This window comes from Vulpes lagopus, chromosome 11, assembly GCF_018345385.1.
Source record: "Vulpes lagopus strain Blue_001 chromosome 11, ASM1834538v1, whole genome shotgun sequence".
Lineage (NCBI taxonomy): Eukaryota > Metazoa > Chordata > Mammalia > Carnivora > Canidae > Vulpes > Vulpes lagopus.
This window is the reverse complement of record NC_054834.1, coordinates 3535766-3556652: the sequence shown is the minus strand read 5'-3', so window position 1 is coordinate 3556652 and position 20887 is coordinate 3535766. Positions and strand designations below refer to the sequence as shown.

The 20887-nt window shown below is 39.1% G+C and overlaps 1 pseudogene; it reads left to right on the top strand.

Moving 5' to 3' along the window:
- Positions 1 to 1568: 1568 nt before the first annotated feature.
- Positions 1569 to 2034, top strand: LOC121501438 (annotated as a pseudogene).
- The last annotated feature ends 18853 nt before the right edge of the window (positions 2035 to 20887 follow it).

Here is a 20887-nt window from a genome sequence, read left to right as displayed (position 1 = left end):
TACATTCATATGTAATTTCTCTGTACAAGCCTTCAATGCCTTCTAATCACTCTTGGAATTAAATCTAGATTCCTTGACAAGGTAGCTAAGACCATGACCTCTAGCCTTAATGTACACCTTATTCTACTCTTCCTCTTGCTAGCTACAGTGCTCTCTTACATTTATTCCTCATATGGATAAAAGCCTTTCTCACCTCCACCTCTCTCTCTCTCTCTCTCTCTCTCATTACATTCTTACATTCTTTGAGACTTGCAATCAAGAAATTAATCTAACGAAATCAAATCCTATATTTTATAGGAAATTAATTTTTGAGTCATATATATAACTCATATATACACACAATATACCTCATAATTCATATATATATGAAATAAATAGTGCAATGGGCAAAATTCTATTAATGTGAATCAAACTTCCCAATGAAAACTGAAAAAAAAATTCAACAAAAACCTTTGGAGATATTAAAGAGCTAACAGGATACTTATCTGAACAGGGTCCAGGAGCAGTTGTCAAATCCTAAAGAGAAGCTGAAAGGCTAAGTTCTATCTCTATCTCATCAAGGGGTCAAGAAGATAGTGACTGGCATCTAGGAGCTACCATCAAGAAGAAGACTTTAGAGCCGAAAGTGCCTATACCTTAGGAATTAGGATATTCCATAAATAGACAAGCTAGTATAGGGACTGTATGCCAGCATCCTAGCATTCCATTTTCTAAAATAAGATTATGAAAAAAAAATAAAATAAGATTATGTTGATCTTGGATTATTAGTGATCCAAGAGAAAAAGCTTGGAGAAAAAGTTATTCATACTATGCTAACTTATTTTTAAAGTCTATTTTACAAATGCAATCCCATCTAACAATGAAAAATCATCAAGAATAATGAGAACAGAAAAACACCACACAGAAACACTAAATGAAGAAAACCAGAGAGACCCTAGATATTGGAATTATCAAATAAAACTTCAATATAAATGTGCTTCCTATGTGCAGAGAATTGAAGGGGAAATTGAAAATTTTAGTAGATAACTAGAAGATCTAAAAAAGAAATGAAACCAAGAACTTAATGGATAGAGTTACAGAGAACTAAATAAAGGTGAAGGAAGGATCAGTAAACACTAAGACACATCAGGAAAAATCATCCAAAATGAGTTAGGGGTATATAAGAATGAAAATCAAGAAGACTGGATAGGAGATATAGATGTGAATTTTTTAAAATATGTAATTTGGGGAACTCTGGAGGCTCGGTCAGTTGAATGTCCAACTCTTGGTTTTGGCTCAGGTCATGATCTCAGTGTCCTAGATGGAGCTCTGCCTTGGGTTATGTGCTTGGCATGCAGTCTGCTTGAGAGTCTCTCTCTTCTCCCTCTACCCTTGCCCCCGCTTATGTGTGTGTGCATGCACACATGTGCACACACTCTCTCAAATAACTAAATAAAATCTTAAAAAATATATGCAGTCTGAATGAGACAGGGATGTATAAACTCAAGAAGTATAAATTTTTAAATATCCATACTTCATCAAAGTAAAACTTTTGGCAGGACGGAGTGGCCAACAGCCTGCAGAGCAACATGCCTAAGTTTTATTGTGACTACTGCGACACATACCTCACCCATGACTCTCCATCTGTGAGAAAGACACACTGCAGTGGGGGGAAACACAAAGAAAATGTGAGAGACTCCTATCAGAAATGGATGGAAGAGCAGGCTCAGAGCCTGATCGACAAAATAACCGCTGCATTTCAACAAGGAAAGATACCTCCTACTTCATTCTCTGCTCCTCCTCCTGCAGAAGCAATGATCCTACCTCCCCCCAGTCTCCCGGGTCCTCCTGTGCCCTAGTATGATGCCAGCCCACCCACGATGCCAATGATGGGCCCCCCCTCCTCCTGGGATGATGCCAGTGGGACCTGCTCCTGGAATGAGGCCACCTATGAGAGGCCATATGCCAATGATGCCTGGGCCTCCAATGATGAGACCTCCTGCCCGTCCCATGATGATGCCCACTCGGCCAGGAATGACTCAACCAGACAGATAAGGAGAGACAGGATATTTATTTATTTATATTCATTTTATATTACTCTTTATATTCATTTTATATTACTTATTCTACTTCACCAGGAGATCATGGTGCTGTGACTCTGGGTGTTTTCTAACAGCATGACAAGGAAGACTTGCTTCCCCTTCCTATCAAAGAGAAAAGTAGTGGGACAAAAAAAAAAAAAAAAAGGCAATTTTCATTTGTATTGTGAAATGTGAAAATAAAATTGTCAACTGTTTTAGTTAAAAAAAAAAGTAAAACTTTTGACAACAAAAGATAACTAAGAGAATCCTAAAAGTAAGCAGAGGATGAGAAAAAAAAAATTCACAGGGGTAGCTAGAATGACTACTTCCTTCTTGTCAGAAATGTTATAAGGATAAAGAAGATTTGAAGCACAAGAGAGACTTGATCTGCTCTCGCAGGAACAGACCCACGTGGAAAGCCTGAGAAGAAATGCAGGCAGGTTCTAGAAGCAAAGACCAGCCCCCCACCTGACTGCCAGCAAGGATACAAGCTCCTCTATCCTACAATCACGAGGAAGTGACCGTGGCCTACAGTAAGAGTGGAAGTGAATTTATCCTCAGGGACTCCAGAAGGGACTGCCAACACCCGACGTCAGTGGCCTGACACACTAAGCAGAAAGCACAAGACACCTGGATTTCTGACTGACTGACCTGTCAGCCAATACCTGGGTGTTGTTCTAAGCAACTAAACTTGTAGTCATCTGTTATGACAGCAAGTAGAAACCACCCGGGAGACGCGTGCATATATGTGAATGCTCAATTTACAAGGATGGCCTTGCAGATCGGTGGCCAGGGAGTTATTCCCAATAAATGTTGCCAATACAACTGGGTATCCATATAGTAAAAAAATAAATAAATAAAAATAAAAAAAAACAAGTCCCCAATCATATGCCACACATACAATTTCGGGTGGCTTGCTGATCTCAATGTAAAAGCAAAATCAGAAAGCCCTTTGCAGAGAATATGAATATGCATCACTTTGCAGAAGCTGAAAGACTTTTTAAAAAGGCCACAAAATCTCTAACCACAAAGGAAAAGATTGACAAATTGAACTCTCTTAAAGTTAAGAATTTCTGCTCAGGAAGATGAAGGAAAGAAGAAAAGGCACAGATGGGCAGAAAGAAGATAAGGGTAACCCATGCAAGAGACAAAGGGCTAATAAAGAAGTCCTACAAATCAACAAGGAAAGACAAAATACTCAATAGGGGAAAAAAAAGGCACAAGACTTGCACAGAAAATTCACACAAAGGTGCACTCCGAGGATCAATACCTACTGCACAAGGTGCTTGGTCTCTGCTTTGATCAGGGGATGTTAAGTCAAACCATGTGCAAGTGCCAATATAGACCGTTCGGAATGGCTAAAAACACGGAGAGCGGCATCCCATGTTTAGGAAAGCAGAGTGTTGTCCTACTGCTGGGGAGGACGTGTGTTGGCAGAGGAGGGATCCCTGAGGGGGCAGGTGGGGGTTCCTGTAGGGCTGGGTTAGGGGCAGCTGCAGAGGGGCTTAGGGAGGCTCGGTGTTCTGTCAATGTCCTTTTGGCCTAGGTCTCATGGTTAAGAAGTGTTTGTCTTTTGATGAACCTTCAGTTGCTCTATTGTTCAGCATACTCTTCTGCAGCCATGTGTCATGTCATAATTAAACGGAAAAAAAAAAAACAAAACAAAACAAAACCAAGAGAAAAGCCATCTCACACGGCTTGCAAGTAAGTGGCTCACACAGCAGCACGATTTCAGGGATCTGCGCCAATTGCCTTTGCAAATAAAGCTAAATCATTCAATACCAATGGGCAGCTAATATATATTCCACCTTGTTGTGTCTGAGGCCCTTTACCCACCTCTGAAGCTCGGAGCTGCAGGGGGACAAGGATGCAGGTATCGCTGGCAGCTGCTGCTCTCTTCGAAAGAAGATGTCAGGTTTAATCCACAAGCTCATTTGGAAAGATTCTGGAAAGGTCATACTGGGTCATTTCCTCCTGCTCCTGGGTTCTGCTGTGAGAAAGTAAAGGTATTTACTCCGCAAGGAAAACTTCTTCTGAATTTAAAAAAGAATAAACACTTATGTGAACCGAGACTACCATCCGAGAGAGCGGTTTTCCATACAACATTAAAAAACAGAGAATATGGTAAATTGTGTGTTATGCAATATTAAGGCATTTTTGCTAAAACCACCCTCCCTGAGAAATATTTTAAATAGCTGGTGTTTAAGTCTCCAGGTCATGTAATTTTGAGTTACCATTGGGTCATACCCACAACTTCCTAATTAGTTTTTTTCTCTGTGTGTGTGTGTGTGTGTGTGAAACACAGTGAGAAAAGCTAATTATATCTGTGTATAAAACTCAACAAATATCTATTGAGTGGTGACCCATATAATCCCCATGAATATTGAAAACAGAATAATGGAAGCAACTCAGAAGACCCTGCCTTTCCATTCTCGGCCTCAGTTTCTCCTGCGTATGGTGGTAATAATTATCATGACTTTTAGAACAAGCATTCTCTCCATTTTCTTTACAGTTTTACTGCCTATAGATGGATGTATCCCTAAAGAATATACTTTAGATTTTAGCATTTTTAAACTTGGTATAAATATGACCGTACTCTATGTACTCCTTTGAGTTTTCTTTTTCTCTTCTGGAATATTTACATGATTCATACATGTTCCTACTTATAGCTGCAGCTCATTAATCTGCATTGCTACTTAATACCTATTACATAGATTTATAAAATTTTAATTATCCATGTTACTGTTGATGGCTATGTGGGATATTTTTTTCATTTTGAGAAACCATGGAGAGTGCTGCCATGAATCTCCTTATACATGTTTCTTGCGACACATAAAATACATTTCTGCAAAACATAAACCTAGTATTGGAGTCTCTAGGCACAGAGTGTAGATATCCTTATTTTATCATTTTTTAAAAGTTTATTTATTTTTTTATTCATGAGAGACACAGATCTAGAGAGGTAGAAGCAGGCTCCATGCAGAGAGCCCGATGTGGGACTCGATCCCAAGACCCCAGAATCACGACCTGAGTCAATGCAGACGCTCAACCACTGAGCCACCTGGGGGGGGCCCTGGATACCTTTATTTTAATAAATAATGACACACTTCTTTCAAAAGTAGTTGTAACAACTTATTTTCCAAGTAACAGTTCATGGAAGCGCCTTGCTCTCCAAATCTCTATCATCATTTGGTTATTGACTGACATTTAAACTTTGCCACTCTGAAAGCTGTGTAGTGGTATTTGTGGCTTTAGCTTCTAACTCTCTGACTGCTATGATATTTACACACTGAACAGCCATTTGGATTTCTTTTTTGTGAAGTGACAGTCATTAGCCTAGTCCCCTATAGGGTAGGCTAACTTTTTCTTGGTGATTTGTTGTACTTCTTTCTTATTTACCAACATGAGCTGTCTTTGTTCCATTCTGGTCACTAATTCCAATGTGTCGATTTTTCCCCATACCACCAAGCAATCCTCCAACATCAGCTGAGTGTCCTACAATTCACCTCCATTCCCACACTGCCTACCCTGGAGTAGCATCAGGTCCCATAGGTTAAGGGCTCAGTTCCACAAGACTGCCCCCACTTTGGATGCTAATCGAAAGTCCAGGTTGCGCTCTGGGACTCCGACTGACCGACCGCCTATAAATCAGACTTTCTCATAACTCGTCCTTGAGTTCAATTAATCTGCTAGAGCAGCTCATGGATGGAATTCAGGGAACCAGTTCACCCATGAGATTATTGGTTTATTGCAAAGGATATTAAAGGATAGTCATCAACACCCAGATGAACAGATACGTAGGGTAAGGTCCATTATAAACTATGTATTTTGCTTCTTCTGTATATAGAATTTTGTGCTTGAAATGTTGGCGCATATATACATAGAAATAAGCATTCCTTATAGTAAATACCAGATTTCGATACTATTTTTTTCCTTGCCTCTTCTTCGTCGTCGTCTTCTTTTTTGTTTTTAAGACTTTATTTATTCATTCACGAGAGACACACACACAGAGGCAGAGACGCAGGCAGAGGGAGAAGCAGGCTCCATGCAGGGAGCCAGACGTGGGACTCGATCCCGGGTCTCCAGGATCAGGTCCTGGGCTGAAGGCAGCACTAAACCGCTGAGCCACCCGGGCTGCCCTTCTTCTTTTTGAAAGATTTATTTATTTGACAGAGAGGGAGAGCACAAGCAGAAGGAGGGCACAGGGAGAGGGAGAAGCAGGGAGCCCAACTTGGGGCTCAATTCCAGGACCCTGGTATCATGACCTGAGCCAAAGGAAGATGCTCACCCATCTGAGCCACCCAGGTGCCCCTTTCCTTGCCTCTTCTACATACAAAATGTTAATAAACTTTGAAGACCATATTCTAATATTATCACCTCCAAAAATATTTCTAAAGAGTTAACTTGTCCTCTTCTAGAATAGCACATGATTTGTTCCTGTGTTGATTACACTTAATAACTAGGATGATCATTATTTGTTTGGTCGTAATCTCAGGGGGACAGAATTTTATATAGATGGGCTAAATTTATTCATATTTTGCTTAACCATATAAAGTTCTTTGCCCTGTAATAGGAATATGGTATGTCCCCAAGCAATTTTTTAATTCATTAATAAATATGTTAATTTCACAGGCACATGTTGAGTACCTACTATATCCAAGCACTCACTGTTCAAGGAGCTTGGGAAACATTCATGAATAAAACAAAGATTTCTTTTCCCGTGAGGCTGTTACTCTACAGGGAGAGAATGTAGAAAATACTCATAAACATAAGAATGCATAAGTTATATAGAATAATTAAAAAAATATGAGATCTTTGGCAAAGAGAAATCTCAAAGCGAGGTGTGAGAGTTTGGGCAAGGTGGTTGTGCCATTGGCAAGGGGCTGTTTGAGCACAGATGCCGTCTTTGAGGTGTCAGGTGAGAACGGCTCAGAAATGGAGACATATCCAGACCCCAACATGGAGGGACAATGGAATGTTCCAGAAAGGCCAAAGGCTAATGTGGTCAGTGTGGTTTGTGTGATTTAGGGTGGGGAGGGGAGCAGTAAGTGGTTTGACTAGGAGATGACTGGCCAGATCCTGCTGGACACATAGGTCATGGCGAACTCTCTGCCCAAGGAAGTAGCCACAGCAGGAACTTGACAGGACGGACACCATCTGATTATTCTGTCAAAGGATGATGATTCTGCTGACTACATAAAAACAGGAGACTGGTTGAGAAGCACGTACAGTTATCCGGGCTGGATAACATTTCGTAAAAAAATGAACAATTAAAAATATTGGGGAAAAAAAAATAGGAAAAAGACTGCTTTCTGTGAGTAGGTAAGCTCAGAAAAAAAATGTTTGTCCTTTTTTTTTTTTTTTTAAACCTAAGCTTTGCCTATTCTCTTGCTTCATTTCATTTCAAGGCATGAGAACAGATCAAAAGAGAGAAGACAAGAAAAGCAGGAGCAGAGAATAATAAGAAAAATTAGATTCCATGCTTGACTACACTTACCCTGTGGAAACACAGTAGAAAATTCACTCAAGACAGCAGACTTTGAAAGAGTGAGAGATTACGAGCGGAGATATTTGAAGATGAAAACGCTTATAATCATGTTTCTGATCTCTTGTTTTCACTGTGTTCTCCAAACAGGAGTGGATCAGCCCTTTCCTGACAGTACGTCTAGGACCAGTCAAGGGGATTGAAATAGTCTGGGATGTCTTTGACCATCGCTTCCTAGAAATCTGCAGCACGTACCGTTGGCTTTTGATACTTGACAACTGGAACCCCCGGCAGGGGTAGCTACGAGGCTCTGCGTCTGTGAGGTGAGCCAGCAGGTGTTTCTTCTCAGGCTAAGCCACCCAGCTCATATTTAAACGAGGCTGATCTGCACACCTCTAGCCTGTGCCCTGCTCTAAGGAACGGATCACCCACACTGTATATTACAGTGATTTTCCTTCGTAATGCCATCGGGAGCAAATAGATCAATGTTCTTTTCAACATTTCTAACTGCCTACTACAGAGAAATGTGAAATTTTTCTCCCGACTGTTAGAATTTCAGAACTTGGATCTGCCTTTTTTTGGTGTGACATTTGTTTGCTTGTGGCCTGTGGACTTGTAGATGGAAGGTCTCAGAATCAGGGGGAGTCATTGTTTGGCCACTGGCCTATATGGTTCTTTTTAATTTTTTCTTTAAATAACTTTATTGATAATTGATAAAAAAAAAAAGAACTGAATATATTTAATGCAATTTGATGATGTCAGACACATGCAAATACCCACCTACAATCAGGGTAAATTCCAACACTTGCCAAAATATCTTTGTGTCTCCTTATGTTTTTCCTTTCATTTCCATTCCTCCCCTTCCTCACCGCTCCCCTCCCCCTTCCTCTCCCCTTTCCTTTCCTTTTTGTTCTATGGTAACAAGCAGCATGAGATCTCAACAAATTTCGAAGGCAGCCATACGTGTTGTTAGCTATAGGCATTGTGTCCTACAGAAGATCTCCAGGATTTATTCATCTGGCAGAACTGAAACTTTACGCTCACTGTGGTTCTTCATCATCTCTACCTTTTCTGCCCAAGCCACCCTCCAGCCTCTGCTTCAGCATCTGCTGTGACAGGGACTTGAGCTCCCTGCAATGTGCTGTGTTCTATTTTCAGATTGTTTTCATACTTGGACAAGATTCTTTACTGGTTCTAGTTCTGAGCTCCAGGTCATGTGGAGTAATTCTAATCCTCCTTCCCCCAGACAGCATCTCATCTGTGTGAAGACAACAGCTCCACTCCCCAGGTACAGGCCTGTAACTCATATAAAGGTTATGCAGAAGAAGACCCTCCACATCCTGGTTTTTATCTGTGCACATCCTCCCATCTGGCAATGTTCCTCTTAAGTCCTGGGAGTAAATTGAGCTTGCCAGGTCTGATGTCTTCAGGCTCCTGAAGTTGGGAGTCCAACCCAGCCTGACTGCCAGGCCTGTCGTCCCTCCTTCTAGAGCTGAGGCCACTTAGAGCCTCCAGTTGGCTCAGCTAACACCCAAGTCTACGGGGTTGTCCTGAGCCGAGTCAAGGTCATTGCTGCATGTCTACAGTGTGTGGTTTAGGAGTCAGGCCTCTCTGGTTGGATAGACCCCTCTATGGAGTTTGGCAGAAAAGACCCTATTCAGAGCATAACAAGGAAATGAAATCTTCTAGCCTCTGGGCACTTTCAGGATTCTACTCAGTCATATCCCTATTAATAGTACAATAATAATAGACAGTAATATTCTATAATAACAAAAGCAAAACAAAGTGGTATAAAACCTAATATTTAATCTCATTGTGTACAATTTCAAAGATTGGGGTTGGGAGCTGATCGAGTGGAGGCTGCCTCGTGGCAGTGAAAGTATTCATGGGAGCAGGACAAAGGGGATTGGGGTTTATAGAATACCCTGCAGAAGAGACTGCCTGCCAGGAGGCAGTGGTGGGGGACTGTAGTTGAGGGGGGAAGTGACGAGGTATAGGAACAAGGAACATAAGGAATGTTCTTTTTTTGGCACCTGTGCCCGGGTATAAGTAGGCCATTGGTCAGCTAGGGCTTATGACTCTTTCGACGTGGGTCACCTAATGGGCCTGTTTGCATGTAGCCCAGTGGTCACTCTGGACCTTTTTACCTTCCAGTGGTCAAGCCTGTTGCCTAAAAACAGCTCTGCAAGATTGTTCTTATTGTTCTATCCCAGTGCCTACCACTCCTACATTTTCCTAACACTTTACTATTTGTGGAATATTTTACATTTATTACTATCTACCTCCTAGTTTTGGCATCCCTCCTTAATATAGGGGCAGAAACTGTACGGTTGTATCTTTTTAATATCTTTTGGAAGACAATTATGTTTATTCTGCTGAAAAAATAACAACATAGAGCCATTGTTTAGACATGGGGAAAAATCAGGAAAGTCTCTCACATTGGGGAGGAGACATTGCTGATTTTATAGGGTTTTCCATCTCTGGCTCTTGCCTCCCTGTGTCTTCTGTGCCGCCCCTGCCAAAGGAGTGCCCCTTCCACACCCTTCCCCTTACCTCACTGCTCCCCCCATCCCACCACTGCCATGATCTAAATTCAACCACATTTTTTTTAAAACACACAACATCATATATATATATATATATATATATATAATATATATATGTGAAAATATATGAATATATATGAATATATACATATATAGTTAACATCCCTCATCATACAGAGTTTACAAAATATTTTTCAACTGCAGCTTTGCTAAAACCAAACTTTACCTTTCAACTTATTGATACCTTTGACCTTTAAAAAACAGGGCTGACCTTGGTTCTGCCTTTTTTTTTTTTCTGCTTATTTTCCTCCCCCAGTTTTACCCTCTCCTCAAATGCAAACAAAATCCATCAATCGTACTATGTATTTTTAGAAACCTCCCTGGGGCTCTCTGTGCTTCACAGGGAGCTCAATACCACCCCCGGCTGTTCTTGGAACAATGAAGTTTGAAGATAGCAGCACCACCTTTCACAGGGTGTGAAAGGCCACCACTTCTTGCCCTCCCTGAAGCCTCAGGCCACATCAGATGTCCAGGCCCTCCTGATCAAACCCTCGGGTGCTTCCTCTCTTCTCCTTTGTGTACCCCATCTCACTAGAGGGGATTTGCTTAATCTTGCTGCTTCCCCTGCCTATAGTACTTTTCCCTCCCGTCCAGCATCTCAACTCTGTATGTGTTAGATCTCAGCTTCCTTAATTAGGGAAATCTCCTCAATGTTGCTTGATGGACAGATCCCCTTATCTAAGGATCCAAAGTACTATGGGCCTCTTATCCATTGCACTTATTAAATGTGCAATTTTTAACTTGAGTGTGGTTTTCTAAGCCTTTCATTTGGAAATATTTAAAACTTATAGAAATGCTGCAAAATAATATAAAAACCATCCACATTATCAAATAAAATACACTTAGTGTTGACATTTTACCTCCTGCCTATACATTTTTTTAATAAACCATTTAAGAAGCAGTGTCAAAGGTCAGAGTACATTTCTTAAGAACAGGATATTCTGCTGTACAAGCACAGAACAGTTATCAATGTCAGTACGTTTAACATGTTTACGATACTCTCATTCAAACAGTGCCCCGTGGTGTTAATGAGGTCGAAACGGGAAATTTAAAGCTTGTTTTTTCAGAGAACTGTTTCTCCCTAATCAGATATGGGTTCTTTTAGACCCTGCCAGCAGATCCACTACTGTCTCCGCAGAGGCCTGGGCTGAAGGTCACTGAAGTGAACAAACAAGGCCCACCATCCCTCACCCCAGATAAGACCCCAAGGCGCCACCCAGTTTATACGGGCTCTGGAGCATGTCCTTGGCCCATATTCTTGTCCTAAAGATACCGTCCTGACAGGAGGAGCTGAATTTGGTCCCATTTTAATGTTGCCTCCTCCTCAAAGTGAACATGGATGCAGGTTACATGTTTGTTCAATGTGCATACTCCATCTCTGCTCATGAATAAGTTCCCCCACCTTGTCATCAATGTGTGTTTATCCCAACCCCTCCAATTATACAAATATTGTTGTCTCCCACATTGGACAGGTGGATCTAAGGCTTGCCCTCCTGTCTCCTCATTTGCCTGCCTCCCCAGGAAACTCTTTCTTTGCTGCCTACTTGACACATTTGTGATTGGCTTTGCTGCCCTTGGTGCAGATAGACCTGGGTTCGGTTCTGTTACCTATTCTAATTTATTTTCTCAGTTTTCCTTTATATTTTTTCCCCCATCTGCTATAGGATTGGTCTAGGATCAGGTATTACATTTGGTTGTCATGTCTTTCTACTGTTCTTTAATTTGGAACATTTCCCCTGCCTTCCTGCCTTCTCTCAATCTCTTTCTTTTTTTTCGTAATTTTCCTCCTCCTCCCTCCCTCTTTCTTTCTTTTGTTTTGTTATGTTTTATTCCTTACTTTTTTTTTCTTTCCTCTTCTTCTTTTCATTAACAATATTGGCATTTTCCCATTTCTAATAGGAACATTCCTTATTATGAGTTGTCTAATATTGCCTTATGATTCAGTTTAGATATTAAATACCCTCAAAAAATAAAAATAATGACATGCCCTTCAGTAGTTCTTTACCTCCATAAATGATGCATCTGCTTGTACTCACTATTGTATCACTATCACTGACTCAGTGATTGTTTCATAAGAGGCTCTCATAAGTGGTAGTGAATGAATAAATAAACGAAGTATCTGTAACATCTACAATTCATTACCCAGACATAACTATTATTGGTCCATATTTTCCCCCATTTTTTGCCCTATAGTTATGTTGAGCCAAGAGAGTCCTAGAAGAGCTCTGCCTTAGCGAGCCAAGGTCATGACCATTTTATGTGTAGTGATGATCCACCCGTGAACAGGTAGGCTCAGGAGAGCATGGAGCAAGCAGTCAGACATAGTTGTTCTGTTATAAAAAATATCTTTATAAATTGCATGTTTACCATTTGTAATATCCCCAGAATAGACAAAGGTCACTTTTTAATGTTCCACATGGGAAAGGAAAAGCGGGATTGCAAAGATCACTATTTATCATCTTACCTTTCGAACAGGCAGGTGGGTCACCACAGAGGTGAGAAGCATTGGCTAGGTCATACCTGAGAAGACAAGGAAGGTGTGGTGAGAGGCCAGAACTGGAAGCCCTGGAAACACTTCAAGCACTGAGGAAGCACTACAGATAACTTTAGATTTCCTGGGTAGAAAATTCTTTCCCACTGATGAGCTTCTTGAAGTTTTACAGCTTCAGCCATTGCCTTTTAGAAATAAACTGTTAATATGTGCTGTGGTCATGAAATGGAAGCCTTCTCTCAGTTGTGTCAAGAGCCTACCTTTTACATATTTCTAAACACACGCATAGATATGTCATTTTGGATATATTCCAGTATGCAGTCTCTGGATTAGCATGCTTTATTAACACTTGCTATCACATATAACTATGCATGTATTGAATAGTAATGGCTGCAAAGTATTTTATCTTATTAACAGGACTGATGCCAAGCAATTCCTTATTTGATGATATTTAAGTCTTTTAAAGTTTTTTTCATCATGGAATAACACTGCAATGAATATTATGAATATTATTGTAAAATATTTTTCCGTATGTCTCCGATAATCAAAGAGGTTGAGCAAATTGTCAAAGATATAAATATCTTTACAGATTTTGAGGATACTGTTGAAGCAACCTTGCACATGTCTGTACTAATTGATATGCCTAGTTGTCAAGTATGAAAGTCTATTTCTCATAAACTGTTTCCATCACTGGTTAATAGTTTCTTCTCATTTTCTTCTGATTTACCATTTTTGTTGGTTTAAATTTCATATATTTGGTCACTGTTTCATTAAATATGCCTGACTTTAAGGCCATGTATTTCCTTTTCACATGTGCTTTTCCTTATTAAGTACTTTATTTGCATTGGGGTGCCTAGGTGGCTGAGTTGGCTAAATATTTGATGCTTGGATTTAGCTCAGGACATGATATCAGGGTTATGAAGGAGAGCCATGCTCCCCACTTAGTGGGGAGTCTGCTTAAGATTCTCTCCTTCCCTCTCCATCTGCCCCTCCTATCAGCACAACCCCCCCACTGGGTATAAATAGATAAATAAATAAAATCTTTTTAAAAATAATCACTTGTTATATTATTGTACAAGTCATAATTAATCCATTAAAGATATTATCAATGTGCATATATTTCAAATCTTCATTTTCTTTCCATGTTCTCGTCTATTTACTGATTTTTTTTTAAATTCTGTTTGCTTTCGATTTGGCTTGGGAATTTTTTCTGTTTTCTTTACAGAATTAATTACACATACCTAACTGGGGGTCTACAAGGTATTAAGATTAATTAAATGAATCCATCTGTATATGGTACAAAAAACTAGGAGAGGGGATGAAATTATGCCTAGGGTCCTTTGCTAGCAAGAGTGTGGGCAAACTCAAAGTTTGAATGCCTCAAATGGGAAGACACCTGGATGTTTCAAGAATCACTTTGTACCTTACTTTTCTAGAGACACCTGCTGAGAAATATTACTTCAAAAAGGTCCCAGTGCTCCAGCAATGCAATCCAAACTGGTTATTAATTTTAAATATGAGAAGAAAGGAAATATTTCACAAATACACTGGTGTCAGCCCAGAAATAGACAGAAGTATACAATTCCAGCTGCAATCTTCATCTCCGCCTGCCACTTGCCCTGACTCTATGTCAACCTCCAGATGAGGTGCAATTCATCCATTTTTAAAATGTAGTGCCAGTAACAATCTGATTTTCTTCAAAATCTTTTTAGTGACGTAAAATCTATATCAGGTCTCTCCTTTGCTTTTGTTTTTAGAAACATACTAGAATGAGACAGAACAGAGATCCATCATTTCTTTTTATTTTCCTCTAGCTATTTCTTTGCTTTTAATTACTCCTTCTCAGCAATGCTGATTCATTGTAAGTGTTCACAAAATCTTCATACTGATCTCCGTTTTAGTGTGTTTTTAAATATATCCTTATTTTCCTGAAACAGAAAATATAAAAGAGGGATATAAATAAGGAAATTTACCATCAATGAATTAAGAAGATTAAGAAGATTCACTGCTATCAAATAAAATGATATATTAAAAGGCAAATGTAAATGCTAATCATCAGGGGGCACCTGGTGGCTCAGTTGGTTAAGCACCTGCCACCGGCTCAGGTCATGTTCCCAGGGTCCTGCGTTGGAGCCTCGCATCAGGCGCTCTGCTCATCATGGAGTCTGCTTCTCCATCTCCCACTGCTGCTCCCCCTGCTTGTGCTCTCTCTCTCTCTCTCTCTGTCAGATAAATAAAATATCAAATAAATAAATTAATAAATTAATTAATTAATAAATAAATGTCAATAATCATATCAAAATAAAATTACTTAAAACTGAAGATAAGTTAGAATGTTTTATTATAACTTTTTAATATCATAGAGTTTAAAAATGAAAATTTAAACAAAAAAACTCAAAGCATGCTGTAGCATGGTGGGTATACAAAAATATAAAGCTGCCCACCAAATCTCTGAGCATGTGAGGGGAGGGAATAAACTAAATGTTGGGATTATTGTTCATATCAATTTTACAGATGAAGAACTTAAAGCTCAGAGGCTTAAATGATTCAGGGTCACATGGTATGATAGGTGCATAAATTCATAGTTTAAACTACTATATAACTCTATTTCTTTTTTTTTTTTTTTTAAAGTTTATTTATTTATGATAGTCACAGAGAGAGAGAGAGACAGAGACATAGGCAGAGGGAGAAGCAGGCTCCATGCACTGAGAGCCCGACGTGGGACTCGATCCCGGGTCCCAGGATCGCGCCCTGGGCCAAAGGCAGGCGCTAAACCACAGCGCCACCCAGGGGTCCCTATAACTCTATTTCTTATACAACAGTTGCTTAAGTGTTAAATTTATTCTTAATATTATTTTTGAAATTAACACTATGATAATTAGGTATTTCTAAGTAATCAAAAAAAAAAAAATCAAACATGTAAACGCTCTGATGGAGCATATCCCAGTAATGAAATGAGTAATCAATTCAATGCCCCTGAATGGGAGCTTTGCTGGATTTATGGCCAGGTACTTTGAATCCCTGCACATTGGGATCAGAATTCCCTGAAAGGTCTAGTTCTTGAAATAATTCTGTTGCATGCACATCAGAAATAATTGCCTGCCTCACTTTCAGTTCAATTAGACTCTCTTAGTGGTTCCAGGTTAAATAAAGCTAAACTGGCATGCTGCTGGGAGTGCCAATTTTGAGAATAATTGTAAATAGACATTTTTTTTTCTATTTGTAAAGCCTCCAAACAGGAACATTTCTGATAGGAAAGCATGAGAGTGCACAATGGCAGAGTAGTGTCTTTGCCCATCTTAGTAGCCAAATTGGATCAACTGCACAGGTTTTTTGACTGATTGGGCAGGGATTATTTAAGACAGCCAAAAGAAACCAATTTAGCCAAAAAAATATCAATTTTATGGCCATTGAGCAAGACAGTGAGAAGGATGGAGTTACTAGAAGATGTGAGAAGCACCGCATTTCAAGGTGTTCCTTTGAATCTTTGTGAACAGGTGGGGTGTTGGTTTCTCTACACAAATAATAATATCTCTATTGATCTGTTGCTGAAATAATGGCTAAAGGATAAAACATTATATTAGTTACATGAAGCCAAATAACAGCTTACACTGATATTTTAAACTTTGAGCCCTTTCCGTCCTTCTTGGGGGAAAGGAGGAACTTTTCTGTTTCTATTTGGGGGTGAGAGTAGGAGAGGTTCAGTTTCAGGCCCACTAGTTTAATCCTACCCCAGTTCCATTTGCAGGGATGCTGAGAGGAGGAGAAATGCATTGTCCCAGTCCATGGATCCTTCTGGTAATGATGGTTGATATAAATATGAAACAACGGGTCCAGTCTCCTTACTCAACCCTTTTTTACAGTAACTCCCCTTTGCTGGTCTCTCAGTGTATTCTATTATCAGGGCTCTATTAAATCTACTTTTGTTTTTACTTTTCCTCCGATTATTATGCTATTATCATTTAGGAGGTAATCTGCTCTCCTAGGAATATGTCCTTGTTATTGAGGCCAACGTTCACGGTTTTCTTCAAACATGTACCAACCATTTCCAGAGTGCACTATTCTATGCCCTGTATTCTTTTCATTAAAATGTAAGTTTTGCCCTTACACTTGTAAGCATGTAGTTACTTTAGGCCTGCATTTCCTCAGCCCATGTAAAAGGATCTCTGGATCGCTTTAGGACCACAGGGTCTCCAAGTTACTAGTTTCCAGTAAATGGATTTCTGAACAGGTATGAGAGAGAAGACAGATGCTAATGTAGGCGAATAAGAAGAAAAATGCTGAGCAGTCTAGGGATTGAAAAACTTAGGTTTTTTAAAATAAATTGGATTGTAAAAATCTTAAGAACAAGGACATGATATGAACCTAATAACCAATAAGTGTTTCTTAAATATTATCTGTGAATACCAAATAAAAAGACAATAAGATTTTTGATACATCTAAGGACTGTGACTAATTTCTGAAATTCTTTTATTATTATCAACTATGAAAAATACTCTCCAAATATGTATTTTTAATTTTAGAAAGTACATATTCAGTTACTTTGTCAGCCAGAAATCTCTTAGAATTACTCCCCCCGACCCCGGTTCCTTTATCACTAAAGAAATCAATGAAGTTGGTTGAATTATCATAAAACAATGTGGGAGCCATTATTTTCATCACCCTAAGTTCATGGTTCCAGTAATAAAGTTATACAAACTAAGAACTTTATATTTCCTTCCGGTTATATCTCACTAGTATAAAGCAGAACATGGAGTTTTCAATAGATTTTCTGTTTTCTGAATTCCCTCTTCACACTTTGCCCACTTTTTCTACTAGGTTGTTCTTTCTTCTTGTCAATATAACACCTTTTACCAGCAAATCGCTTCTCAAATCTATTACTCATTCTTTAATTGATTTGTGACATGCTTTGTCTTTGCCTTGGCTTTCCTTTTTTTTAAGGGTAAATGCATCCTAATTTACGGAGAAGGATAAATACAATTTAGAAAATGTTCTATTTTACCTGGACGCTGGAAGTAGAATAAGTTTAATGAGAAATTCAGAAAGGAGAATTGAGAGAGAAAATGTGCCTTTATGTTTTGTATCATTTTCCCTTACCTATATACTCATATATGTTTATTTATATTTTACTAATGTATATAAAAATACTGTACATTTAAACATCTGGACGTTTGGACATCATACATGCATATATAAGAATATTGTGTGTGCATACTGTACATATGTAACATACCATACATTTGACTAGATATGATATGCTGAGATATACATATATATAGATATCTGATAGGAAAGTTTTATAACATAGGTGTTAAGGGAAACAGAAAAAAGTCACTCTTGGCAAGAGTCCAGAAAGGCTGCATGAGAGGTGGTGCTTGACTACTAAGGACCTGGGTTCTGGAATGATGGAAGCTGCTGAGAGCTGCAATCATCCAGCAGTGGCCTGAGTCAAGGCCTGAGTAGGGAACACAGCTCTCGTGCATGGAGGCAGGCTACCTTGCAGTGCAAGGAAACAAGAAACATGAGGGCTTGTCATGGAAGGTCTTTGGGCACAGTGAGAAACTGCATAGGTTACAGGAAACACCTATAAGGGAACACTGCTCAGATATGGGGCTCATGACAAGAGGACCCATGACATGAATGGAATCCTTCTATGTCGGTTCTAATTTTACGGTCCTACCTGTTTTTAGTCTTCTTCCTTCCGTCCTCCTTGGTGGGGATTCTGGCCCAGGGACCATGTGCCTCCATAGCTGTATTTCAGAGCAGATTTGGAGAGGTGTTGTATAGACCTTATAAGGCCCAGAGTGTGCTTCAAGAGTGTTGTACCTTTACAGTAAAAAAGAGAAAGGAAAGCAAAACAGGATTCAAAATGCAATTATTTCTCTTTCCTAGGATTTGCCAAAAATGGTGGCTCTGTGAAAAAAAAAATAATAAAAGCAATACAAAGATACAGTAAGAGCCTTATTTAACTAGTTATTTGTGTGATGAGGTAACAGGGCTAAGGATTTACATGTCATTTTCCGAGGTATTGCTTTCTGAAAGAAACAGAAAATCTCCTACATGTTTCTTCTTTTACTACAGTGGGTCTTCCGAAAGGCAAGTTCAATGAGGATGAAAGAGGGGATCATGTCATTTCCTAGTCAAGATCCAGAAAGAAAAATGAGAAAGCAGTCTCTCCACTAGCCCAATTCATTCTAATTTCTCTGAGGAACAAATATTTTAACCAAATGTATTTTATGTTTCACCCTTTTTAGAACTGTCAAGTCTCTGTTAATAATTTTCTTCCTCAGTACAATTGGAAGAAATATTAATCATTTCACTCTATATATACCACAGCATCAATCTGGCATTCAATCAAAACCTAAAATTAGCTACTAAACTAAAATTTCTCTTGGTTTTCTACCTTTCTCATGGAAATTAGGTACAATTACTCATGTGGTTTTGTAGTCACAATTTCTTTCTTTATCTATTTAAAGATATCTAATAAAACTAGCATGAACTGTAGAAAACAAGGAAAGCATGGAAAACAATGGTCTAAAAATAATTGCTTATCAATGGGCTTTGACACAATATTTGCGACAAATTTTCTTTGTTAGTCTCCTCTAAGTGTTGAATTCTCCCATTCAAGTGTATCTTCAGCAGCCATAGGATAGCTTTGCTCTGATATTTCTCTGCATAACTAATAGCTGTTTAATCATGACATATCATAAAATGCAATTTCAGGAATTTTTTTACTTATTTAATCCATGCAACCTTTTGAAAAATGGAAGCATTTGAAATACCAACAACCTTCCTTAATGTTCTTTGAAATGTCTAAATAGGCAGTATCATTAAAGTCCAAATAAAATTAGATTCATTTATTTATTTTTTAAATTTTATTTATGTACTTATTATTTACTCATTATTACTCATTATTTACTCATTTATTTACTCATTTACACAGAGAGAGAGGCAGAGACAGAGGCAGAGGGAGAAGCAGGCTCCCTGTGGGGACCCTGATGTGGGACTTGATCCCAGGACCCCAGGATCATGCTTTGAGTCAAAAGCAGACACTCAATCACTGAGCCAGCCATCCAGGCATCCCTAAAATTAGATTTAAACACTGTCATCACCAGGTCCCACTTCATTCTTCCAAATTCTGGAGCCAGGTTGATCCCCAGAAGCAGGGCTACCTTGGAAATAGCTCAATATAGCAAACACTAAGTCAAACAGCACTCCAGTAGGCAGAGAAGCCCCAATGGGAGGCCACAGAGCAATTAGAGAGAATGAAACTTTACAAGCTCTTTAATGCTTGTCTAAGAGAACACGGTCCCTACTTGAAGATGTCAGTGTAAACTGTTGACAATACCTTAAAATATTATTTCCTTATTTGAAAGAAGCCAGTGATCAGATATTTATGTTATCCTTTCAGTAGTTTCTCTTGTCCCATAGCAAGTATGACATCACCTGCTTCTGAAAGCTCACAATTGCCACTTTCCCAGATGAGCTGACTTAGCTGTTATTTGATACTTCTGAGCCTCGGTGTCCTCATGACCAAACACTTATTTCATGTATTTTTGTGAGGGATAATTGACACAGGGTAGTAAAGAACTTAGCAGAGTTATCTGCATTCAATGAACTCACAAAACCATATCAGCAATTTTTTTTTTATTATTAGCCGTCAGTCGCTGTCCCAGTTGGTAATGTTTTCAGTTTATGTTAGAAGAACATTCTTTTGTTCAGACAACAAGTGGTCCAGAGAAAGAAAAGTGAGGGTTGCAGCAAACACAGAGATGTGTCCAGACTCAGGCAATTCCTATCCTTCAATCTCCACTCCATGCATTGGGTTTGCCCCAGGCTCGCTGCCTTTTAGTATCAAACAGGTGTCCAGAGTCCCAGGAATCAATTTCTAATGTGAATGTTTCCAAAATAGCAAGGGAGGATCGAAGTTCAGATGGGCTTTCTCATCACCTATCTTTCATCTATGAGAAACCTTCCCTGTATCTCTCACTGGCTGGAGATGGATCACATGGGCATCCTTGGGTGTGAAAGACTTCAGAAAACTGTTCAACAGGACCTTTAAGACTCTTTAGCTTCTCTGCCAGTGGGTTGAGAAACAAAAAGCCAATTGAGATTATGCAATAACCCAACAATACAAACATTAAGTGAATAAATCTTATCTTTTATTCTGAATTCATCCATTCTGTGACCATTAAACCCTTTCTGTTACACTGAACTGTTTCCATTAGCATGGAATGCTAACAAT